Source organism: Zea mays, chromosome 6 (genome assembly GCF_902167145.1).
Source record: "Zea mays cultivar B73 chromosome 6, Zm-B73-REFERENCE-NAM-5.0, whole genome shotgun sequence".
NCBI classification, from domain to species: Eukaryota; Viridiplantae; Streptophyta; class Magnoliopsida; order Poales; family Poaceae; genus Zea; species Zea mays.
In genome coordinates, this window is record NC_050101.1 from 112,392,141 (window position 1) to 112,403,302 (window position 11,162).

Genomic DNA, 11,162 nt, shown 5'->3' on the forward strand with positions numbered 1-11,162 from the left:
CCTGGGTCCCCGTCTCCCTGCCTGAATGGCTGGTTCTCGTCCTCAGCGGGGGGGAGCCCTTCTGCTGTGACACCTCCCCCCAAAGCCGCTGCTCAAGCTGCTTCGCTGTCTGGGGCAGGGGTGGTGGTCGTCGCAGTTGAAACGGGCGGCAGCGAGCCGTCCATCGTTCTTCAGTTACTCCGCAGGCCTTCCCCTTCGGAGTGGGGTTGTTCGCACCTGCGGAGGGGGAACCGGAGTTCCGTTGGTAGTGGCATCTCGTATGCCAGTGTGTTCGTTCATTGTGGCTGTCGAGGCCTGAACGTGTATGTAATTTTGGCACGGAGCCGTGTTTTTTCCTCATTTTCGAGCACTAAGTCTCGCCTGTTTGATTGTCTGAACCGCTTCACCAAGCATGAGTTGCCCCATGTCAAGGTGACGGGTGAGGTATCCGTATCCCGGAGGCGTAGGAATCCCTCGGCCCGTTCGGCCTTGTTGTCTGGGGTTCCTCTAGCTTAGTTGAAGAGACCCCTCGGCCGACCTTCGGTGGACCGAGGCTGGGGGTAGCGATATCAGTATGAACAGAGGCGGAGTTGGCTCGAGAATGGGGAACCTGGTTGGCCGGAGCCTAGCCGTGTCGTCCGTCAGTGGGGCCGACGCCAAAGTCGGTCAGTCGAGGCCTCGGATCGGGCTAGCGCCCTTGGAAGCCGGTTGCCCGAGGCCTCAGGGGTAACCGGTTGAGCCGCCTGCTCGGGCCGGATTCCTGGAGGAGCCCCTGGACCTCGGCGCCGCCCGAGGCTGGGTCGGGCTTTGCTGTAGACGTCGTCGATGCCGAGGGTGCTACGGCTCCCTTCGGCGTGAAGACCCTACGGCTCCCTTCGGCGTGAAGACCCGAGCCTGCAGGATCAGATCATCTTGTAGCGTGCGCTTTCTGCGGCCGCCGAGGCCAGAAGATCACGCCCTCGCCGCACTTGCGAAGCTGCGTCTTTTTTCCTCCTGCTTCGAGCATCTGGACTGTGTACTTTCACCCGTCCATGAGGCCCTGTCCCCGACTTAGTCGGGAGAGCTTGAAGGACTGCTTCGGCAGGAGAGCTTCCGAACGTGATGACTCGTTCGGTCCACGGAGTCGCTTTACCCGAGCGCAAGTTACTTATCGCAGAAAGGGACGAGTGAGGTATCCGTATCCCGGAGGTGTAGGAGTCCCTCGGCTCGGTCAGCCTTGGCTGCTTATGTGTACCTCGTCGTTTCCAGGATCCGCTTTCCGAAGTAGTCAAGAGGCACGGAAGAAACCCTGCTAAAAAGAGATCCTTTTTCGAGGAAAAATTCGACGCAGAGGGGGTCTCCCCCCTTTTAGCCCCCGAGGGAGGGTCGGGCTTTGCCGGGGCTAGGCCGACCCTTCCTTGACAACTAAACTTTGCGTAGGTGCGAGGTATATGGACAACTTGAAAACATCTTAAGGGTAAAAGCGACGTAGCTGTTTGATGTTCCAGGCGTTGCCGTAGATCTCGCCTTGATTGTTGGCCAGCTTGTATGTTCCGGGCTTCAGAACTTTGGCGATGATGAATGGCCCTTCCCAGGGGGGCGTGAGCTTGTGCCTCCCTCGGGCATCTTGTCGCAGCCGAAGCACCAGGTCGCCCACCTGGAGTTCTCGGGACCGGACCCCTCGGGCGTGGTAGCGTCGCAGGGACTGCTGGTACCGCGCCGAGTGTAGTAAGGCCCTGTCCCGAGCCTCCTCCAGCTGGTCCAGCGAGTCTTCTCGGCTAGCTTGGTTGCTTTGATCGTCGTAGTCCCTCGTCCTCGGGGAGCCGTATTCCAGGTCAGTGGGCAAGATAGCTTCAGCCCCGTAGACCAGGAAAAACGGCGTGAAGCCCGTGGCACGACTCGGCGTCGTCCTTAGGCTCCAGACCACCGAGGGGAGTTCCTTCATCCATCGCCTACCGAACTTGTTGAGGTCGTTGTAGATCCGAGGCTTGAGCCCTTGTAGAATCATGCCGTTGGCACGCTCTACTTGCCCATTCGACATGGGATGAGCCACGGCGGCCCAGTCCACCCGGATATGGTGATCCTCGCAAAAATCCAAGAATTTTTGCCGGTGAACTGGGTGCCATTGTCGGTGATGATGGAGTTTGGGACCCCGAAGCGATGGATGATGTTGGCGAAGAATGCCACCGCCTGCTCGGACCTGATGCTGTTCAGAGGTCGGACCTCGATCCACTTGGAGAATTTGTCGATGGCGACCAGCAGGTGCGTGTAGCCCCCGGGCGCCTTCTGCAAGGGGCCGACGAGGTCCAGACCCCATATAGCGAAGGGCCAGGTGATGGGTATTGTCTGCAGAGCTTGAGCGGGCAGGTGTGTCCGCTTCGCATAGAATTGGCACCCTTCGCAGGTGCGGACAATTCTAGTGGCGTCAGCCACCGCCGTTGGCCAGTAGAAGCCTTGCCGGAAAGCATTTCCAACAAGGGCTCGGGGTGCTGCGTGGTGGCCGCAAGCCCCCGAGTGTACTTCTTGCAGCAGTTCCCGACCTTCGGCGATGGAGATGCATCGCTAGAGGATGCCCGAGGGGCTGCGATGGTGGAGCTCCTCTTTGTCGCCCAGCAAGACGAATGACTTGGCGCGTCGCGCTACCCGCCGAGCCTCGACTTGGTCGAGGGGTAGCTCTCCTTGACGGAGATATTGCAGGTACGGGGCCTGCCAATCTTGGTCTGGCGTGGCCCCGCTCTGCCCTTCCTCGATGTTCAATGCCCCGCCCTCGGGGGCCGAGGGTACCTCGGGCCGGCCCGAGGTTACCTCGGGCTGAGCCGAGGGTACCTCGGGCTGAGCCGAGGGTACCTCGGGCCGAGCCGAGGGTATCTCGGGCTGAGCCGAGGGTACCTTGGGCTCGGGCGCGTCGTCGAGCTTGACGGAGGGTTGATGCAGGTCCCGGGAGAAGACGTCCGGGGGGACTGTCGTTCGCCCCGAGGCTATCTTCGCCAGCTCGTCTGCGGTTTCGTTGTAGCGCCGAGCGATGTGGTTGAGCTCGAGCCCGAAGAACTTGTCTTCCAGGCGCCGAACCTCGTCGCAGTAGGCCTCCATCTTCGGGTCACGGCAGTGGGAGTTCTTCATGACTTGGTCGATGACGAGCTGCGAATCACCGCGGGCGTCGAGGCGTCTGACCCCTAGCTCGATGGCGATCCGCAATCCGTTGACCAGAGCTTCGTACTCGGCCACATTGTTGGACGCCGGGAAGTGGAGGCGCAGCACGTAGCGCAAGTGCTTTCCGAGGGGCGAGATGAAGAGCAGGCCCGCACCGGCCCCCGTCTTTATCAGCGACCCGTCGAAAAACATGGTCCAGAGCTCCGGTTGGATCGGAGTCGTTGGTAGTTGGGTATCGGCCCATTCGGCCATGAAATCCGCCAACACTTGGGACTTGATGGCCTTCCGAGGGGCGAACGAGATCGTTTCGCCCATGATCTCCACCGCCCACTTTGCGATTCTGCCCGAGGCCTCTCGGCACTGGATGATCTCCCCCAGGGGGAAGGATGACACCACAGTCACCGGATGGGACTCGAAGTAGTGTCGTAGCTTCCGCCTTGTCAGGATCACAGCGTACAGCAGCTTTTGAACTTGTGGGTAGCGGATCTTGGTCTCGGACAGCACTTCGCTAATGAAGTAGACCGGCCTCTGAACGGGCAATGTATGCCCTTCCTCCTGCCTCTCGACCACAATCGCGGCGCTAACCACCTGAATGGTCGCGGCAACGTAGACCAAGAGGACTTCTCCGTCCGCCGGCGGTACCAAGACCGGCGCCTTTGTAAGGAGTGCCTTCAGGTTGTCGAGGGCTTCCTCGGCCTCAGGGGTCCAAGCGAAACATTCGGCCTTCCTTAAGAGGCGGTACAGAGGCAGACCTCTTTCGCCGAGGCGTGAGATGAAGCGGCTCAGGGCCGCGAGGCATCCCATGACCCTCTGTACCCCTTTTAAGTCCTTGATGGGTCCCATGCTGGTGATGGCCGCGATCTTCTCCGGGTTGGCCTCGATGCCTCGCTCGGAGACGATGAAACCTAGGAGCATGCCTCGGGGCACCCCGAAGACACACTTCTCAGGATTAAGCTTGACTCCTTTCGCCTTGAGACACCGGAATGTCACCTCAAGGTCGGAGAGGAGGTCGGAAGCCTTCCGAGTCTTGACTACGATGTCATCGACGTAGGCCTCGACCGTGCGACCGATGTGTTCGCCGAACACATGGTTCATGCACCGCTGGTACGTCGCACCTCTTTGATGAACCCTGCCGCCATTAGCTTGTGGATCTCTTCGCCAATCGCTCTGCGCTTCTCCTCGTCGAATCGGTGCAGAGGCTGTCTGACGGGTCGGGCTCCGGCCCGAATATCCAGCGAGTGCTCGGCGACATCCCTCGGTATGCCGGGCATGTCCGAGGGACTCCACGCAAAGACGTCGGCGTTCGCGCGGAGAAAGTCGACGAGCACTGCTTCCTATTTGGGGTCGAGCCCGGAGCCGATCCGGATCTGCTTGGTGGTGTCGCCACTGGGGTCGAGGGGGACGGCCTTGACCGTCTCCGCTGGCTCGAAGTTGCCGGCATGGCGCTTCACGTCTGGGACCTCCTTGGAGAGGTTCTCCAGGTCGGCGATGAGGGCCTCGGACTCGGCGAGGGCCTCGGCGTACTCCACGCACTCCACGTCGCATTCGAACGCGTGTTTGTACGTGGGGCCGACAGTGATGACCCCGTTGGGGCCCGGCATCTTGAGCTTCAGGTAGGTGTAGTTGGGGACGGCCATGAACTTCGCGTAGCATGGCCTCCCTAGCACGGCGTGGTAGGTTCCTCGGAACCCGACCACTTCGAACGTCAGGGTCTCCCTTCGGAAGTTGGAGGGTGTCCCGAAGCAGACTGGGAGGTCGAGTCGCCCGAGGGGCTGGACGCGCTTCCCAGGGATGATCCCGTGGAAGGGCGCAGCGCCTGCTCGGACGGAGGACGGATCGACGCGCAGGAGCTTGAGGGTCTCGGCGTAGATGATGTTGAGGCAGCTGCCCCCGTCCATCAGGACCTTGGTGAGCCTGACATCGCCGACAACGGGGTCGACGACGAGCGGGTATTTCCCCGGGCTTGGCACATGGTCGGGGTGGTCGGCCCGGTCGAAAGTGATGGGCTTGTCGGACCAGTCTAGGTAGACTGGCGCCGCCACCTTCACCGAGCAGACCTCCCGGCGCTCTTGCTTGCGGTGCCGAGCCGAGGTACTCGCCGCATGCCCTCCATAGATCATGTAGCAGTCGCGGACCTCGGGGAACCCCCCTGCTGGGTGATCTTCGTTCTTGTCGTCGTCGTGGGCCCTGCCACCCTCGGCGGGTGGCCCGGCCCTGTGGAAATGACGCCGAAGCATAACGCACTCCTCGAGGGTGTGCTTGACGGGCCCCTGATGGTAGGGGCACGGCTCCTTGAGCATCTTGTCGAAGAGGTTTGCACCTTCGGGGGGCTTCCGAGGGTTCTTATACTCGGCGGCGGCGACAAGGTCCGCGTCGGCGGCGTCGCGTTTCGATTGCGGCTTCTTCTTGCCTTTCTTCTTGGCGCCGCGCGGAGCAGACGCCTCGGGGGCTTCTTCCGATGGGCGGCCCTGGGGCTGCTTGTCCTTTCGGAAGATAGCCTCGACTGCCTCCTGGCCAGAGGCGAACTTGGTGGCGATGTCCATCAGCTCGCTCGCCCTGGTGGGGGTTTTGCGACCCAGCTTGCTCACCAGGTCGCGGCAAGTGGTGCCGGCGAGGAACGCGCCGATGACATCCGAGTCGGTGATGTTGGGCAGCTCGGTGCGCTGCTTCGAGAATCGCCGGATGTAGTCCCGGAGCGACTCCCCCGGCTGTTGCCGGCAGCTTCGAAGGTCCCAGGAATTCCCGGGGCGCACGTATGTGCCCTGGAAATTGCCAGCGAAGGCTTGGACCAAGTCGTCCCAGTTGGAAATCTGCCCCGGAGGCAGGTGCTCCAACCAGGCACGAGCAGTGTCGGAGAGGAATAGGGGGAGGTTGCGGATGATGAGGTTGTCGTCGTCCGTTCCACCCAGTTGGCAGGCAAGGCGGTAGTCCGCGAGCCACAGCTCCGGTCTCGTTTCCCCCGAGTACTTTACGATAGTAGTCGGGGGTCGGAACCGGGTCGGGAATGGCGCCCGTCGGATGGCCCGACTGAAAGCCTGCGGACCGGGTGGTTCGGGCGAAGGACTCCGATCCTCCCCGCTGACGTAACGTCCCCCACGCCTGGGGTGATAGCCTCGGCGCACCCTTTCGTCGAGGTGAGCCCGACGGTCGCGTCGATGGTGCTCGTTGCCGAGGTGGCCCGGGGCCGCAGGCGCGGTGTTGCGCGTGCGTCCGGTGTAGACCGAGGCTTCCCGCATGAATCGGGAAGTCGCGGCATGAGGTTCCGAGGGATATCCTTGCCTTCGGGATGCAGTGCTCTCGGCCCGCCGGGCCGCGGCGCCTTCCAGGAGATTCTTGAGTTCTCCCTGGATCCGCCGACCCTCGGTGGTTGACGGCTCCGGCATCGCGCGGATGAGCATTGCTGCGGTTGCCAGGTTCTGACCGACCCCGCTGGATGCGGGCGGCGGCCTGATCCTGACGTCGTTGGCGACGCGGTGCTGGAGACCTTGGGGCAGATGACGTATTTCTCCGGCCAGGGGTTGGCCCACCCATGCCTGTCCGACGTCCCGACGGATCGGCTCAAGCGCTCCCGTTCCCTCGTCGAGCCTGGCCTGCGCCTCGCGGACTTGCTCGAGTTGTGGGTCGTAACCCCCCGCCGGAGCGGGGACCACAGCTAGCTCCCGTGGGATGTCGGCGCGAGGCACCGGCCTAGGGAGATCACCATCCTCCGGCATGCCAAGATGGTTGCCTTCGGTGGGATTCCCTAGCTCGATGTGGAAACATTCGCGGCTTGGGCCGCAGCTCTCGTCACCAAGGCTGCGGCTTCCATCGGAACAGTCGGACAGACAGTAGTCACATGCGGTCATGAAGTTCCGCACGGCACTGGGGTTGCCAAGTCCGGAGAAATCCCAACCGATGCTGGGGTCGTCATCTTCCTCGGACCCAGAGGGCCCGTAGGTCGAGACGTCCGTCAGTCGGTCCCAAGGCGACCGCATACAGAACCTCAGTGGGGTTGCACTCGCCTCAATGAGAGCGCCCGCCAAATCGAGGTCGTTTGGCGGGTGGAGGCCGAGTCGAAATGACGCAAGATGGGAGTTAGTCGTTACCTTTTGGTCGACGAGGAGCGACGTAGTCACATCGGGGACTGGTTGCGCCGTCATCTCTGGTTCGAGGGCGACGTCCTGCAAGCTTTCCGCGAGCGCGCCGGCGTCGTCTTCTTGCTCAGGGTCAGCGTGCCGCGGGGGGACGGCGCTCGCCTCCGTCTCGAACACGAGGTCGACGTCCGGCGTGCCTTCCGTCGGGGCGTCGGGGGCGTCGATTCGCTCGACGGCTGACGAAGCGTGGCCTCCCGTCTGGCCTTGACGGCTCCGCCTTCCCCTCCGTTGGCGGGGGAGAGAACGGAGCGAGCCCGAATATAGCTCTTCCACCACGCGGGGAAGACATCGTCGATTCCGCCGCCGGCGGGCGGGTTGTCGGCCGCCATTGTCGTGGTCGCACGGCGGTGGAAGAAGTATCATGTCGTAGCTGTCGTCGAAGGACATGAACTCGAGAGCCCCGAAACGAAGCACCGTCCCGGGCCGGAGAGGTTGCTGGAGACTGCCCATCTGGAGCTTGACGGGGAGCTATTCGTCAGCACGCAGCAGGCCCCTACCTGGCGCGCCAACTGTCGGCGTTTCGAGACAGGGGGGTCCCTAAGCCGACGAGTGAGTGTGCTGCGTGCCCCAGCCCAGATGGGTCGAGCGCGTGGGCGAGCGCGGAGGGGGGAGAGGCGAGGCGGCCGGAGCCGAGCGTGAGAGAGGTGGAAGTCCCGCGGCCTTCGTGTTCGTCCCGCGCCCAGGTCAGATGCGCTTGCAGTAGGGGGGTTACAAGCGTCCACGCGGGTGAGGGAAGCGAGCGGCCCCAAGAGAGCGCCTGTCCCGTCCTCGGTCCCGCGCGGCCAACCTTCTCTGAGAAGGCCCTGGTCCTTCCTTTTATAGTCGTAAGGAGAGGACCCAGGTGTACAATGGGGATGTAGCAGAGTGCTACGTGTCTAGCGGAGGGAGAGCTAGTGCCCTAGGTACATGCCGATGTGGCAGCCGGAGAGATCTGGGCATCCTGCTGGCGTGATGTCGTGGCTATCGGAGGTGCGGCAGAGCCTGATGGAGGGACAGCTGTTGGAGCGGTCGAGTCCCTGCTGACGTTGTCCTGCTGCCGTAAGAGAGCTGGGGGCCGCCGTCGTCATAGAGCTCGTGGAGCGCCATCATTGCCCCTCTGGCGGAGCTGGCTGGACGAGACGCCGGTCTTGTTCTCCGTGACCCGAGTCGATTCGGGGTAGGATGATGATGACGTTTCCTGTTGACGTGGCGGTCTGTGCTCTAGGCAGGGCGACGTGGGGTTTCCTCCGAAGCCGAGGTTGAGTCTTGCCTTCAGTTGCCGTGGCCGAGCCCGAGCCAAGGGGTCGGGCGAGGCGGAGGTCGTTCGGCCGAGGCCAGGGCGGAGTCCGAGCCCTGGGGTCGGGCGGAGCGGGGTTCGCCGTCTTCCGGGTCTTAGCCCGAGTCCGAGCCCTGGGGTCGGGCGGAGCGGAGTTCGCCGTCTTCCGGGTCTTAGCCCGAGTCCGAGCCCTGGGGTCGGGCGGAGCGGAGTTCGCCGTCTTCCGGGTCTTAGCCCGAGTCCGAGCCCTGGGGTCGGGCGGAGCGGAGTTCGCCGTCTTCCGGGTCTTAGCCCGAGTCCGAGCCCTGGGGTCGGGCGGAGCGGAGTTCGCCGTCTTCCGGGTCTTAGCCCGAGTCCGAGCCCTGGGGTCGGGCGGAGCGGAGTTCGCCGTCTTCCGGGTCTTAGCCCGAGTCCGAGCCCTGGGGTCGGGCGGAGCGGAGTTCGTCGTGGCGCCCTTGGCAAGGCCTGATTGCCTGTCAGACTTACTCTGTCGAGTGGCACTGCAGTCGGAGTGACGCAGGTGGCGCTGTCCTTCTGTCAGACTGGCCAGTGGAGCGGTGGAGTGACGGCGGTCACCTCGGCTCTGCCGGGGGCGCGTGTCAGGATAGAGGTGTCAGGCCACCTTTGCGTTAAATGCCCCTGCAATTTGGTCAGTCGGTGTGGTGATTTAGTCAAGGTTGCTTCTGAGCGAAGCCAAGGCCTTGGGCAAGCCGGTGATGTGTCCGCCATAAAAAGGGGGGCCTCGGGCGAGACGGAAGTCTCTCGAGGTCGGCTGCCTTTGGCCGAGGCTAGGCTCGGGTGAAGCGTGATCGAGTCACTCGTGTGGACTGATCCCTGACTTAATCGTGCCCATCAGGCCTTTGCAGCTTTATGCTGATGGGGGTTACCAGCTGAGAATTAGGCGTCTTGAGGGTACCCCTAATTATGGTCCCCGACAGATGTGATCATCGTCTTCTCAACTGTATGGTAGAATGATGACAAAGATGACGACGTTGTGTATATCTCATCAGATGTGGTCGTCGTCTGGGATTTACCCCTGTGCAAGTGGTCACCTATCCTAAAGATCTTGGTAAGGCCTCGTTCGTTTCCGGCGTTTCGGCCCGTTTCTGGCTCGTTCCGGTTGGAAAGAAACAACCCAGATTAGAATCTAGTCATTTCATAATTAGCTGTTCGTTTGGAACCAAATCAAAAACGGAAGTAGCCTGGTTTAGAGTTTTCCCCATGTTTTATGGTCCGGTATAAATCCCGGCCAACTATCCTCCGGATTGGATCTTGGCAACGACGGGCGCAGCGCTGCTGACGGGGGCATGTTGACGCTCTTGACGAGGCTCTTGACGCACTTGGCACGGATGTCGGCGATCGATGATGGTGGCCATGTTGAGGCTACGCACGCCGCTGCAGCACTTGGATGGGAGCCCGCTGGCCCTCCCCGTCGCGTACAGGATGCACGGCGCCAGCGCCGACCCCACCTGCCCGCAGGTCATCGCCAACGCGGACGCCAACAGCAACGCCATGGCCATGGCCAGGACCACCGCCTGCGTTGTCTTCTTGTTGTCGTTCATCAGAAGAGCCATCGTCTTCTTGAGTGGAGGATGTCCGTGTGCTGGTTCTAGTTCTACTGGCAAACTTTTTGTTTTGTTTCCTTGCTTGCCCGTTGGTTCAAGCAAGTGTGATTGAAGTCCGAGATTGCCATACTGTGTACTACTACAAGAAGATTCATATGAATTGCCATACTGGATCTGTTTCCTGCTTGAAACGAACAGGACTGAAACCAACCAGGACTGAAACCAACCGGATGGTCATCAGGTTTGAGTGAACCAACCGGATTCACTGAATCCTTGCCTTGGAATCGTTCATGCGGGAACCGAAACAAATTGTACCGAACGAGCCCTAAGGTAATGCCGGAGCCAGCCTGTTCCGAAAATTCTAGCTAATGCAAATGCAATAGAGGAAGAGAGCCGCGTAGAGGTATGTGCTTTGCTTGGCTGCCTGCAGCGGATATGTATATATTTCATTATTCACAGTATTGTTATATTTTAGAGAAATAGGATTGGCATATATATAATCAAATTAGCTACCGCATGCTAGACACTGGCGGAGCCGGCCGGCATAAAACTGAAGCCGCCCGGTCACCGCTGCGCTGCCGTCCACCGGAGCAGGCGATGGGGCATCGGCGCGCCGCCGGCTCACCTGCTTTTTTTTTTGGAAATGGAAATATCATTCCGGCCTTTTGCATTTTCATGCATACAGCCATACAACTCAAATAATACATCATCCCAACAATTTGTGAATCAAACAAACTTCAACTTAAAACATGATATGGAATATAAGATCACAAACACTAAACCACGTCAATCCTTGTATTAGGCCGCCACCCGTGGCTCACGAAGACCTCCATGGCCACCACTTCCAAAGACTGACACACGACAAGGATTTGCTGTTGTGTTTCTTCCTTCTGTAGGAGTCTCCAAAATCTGAATCAATGTGTACCTCTGAAAATCACCTGTATAATTGACGGTATATGGTTATGATTAAACACCACATCATTACGGCAAAGCCAAATCGACCAAAACAAAGCTGCAACGCCAGAAAGAAGTAGCTTTTTATGCATACAACCTTTGTTGGATTCCTAATCCCCTATAATATGATTAATATTAACGGGTGGG

General features: G+C 60.7%; 1 pseudogene; it reads right to left on the bottom strand.

Moving 5' to 3' along the window:
- Positions 1–9,703: 9,703 nt before the first annotated feature.
- On the bottom strand, positions 9,704–10,070 carry LOC103631287 (probable non-specific lipid-transfer protein 3; annotated as a pseudogene).
- Positions 10,071–11,162: the final 1,092 nt, after the last annotated feature.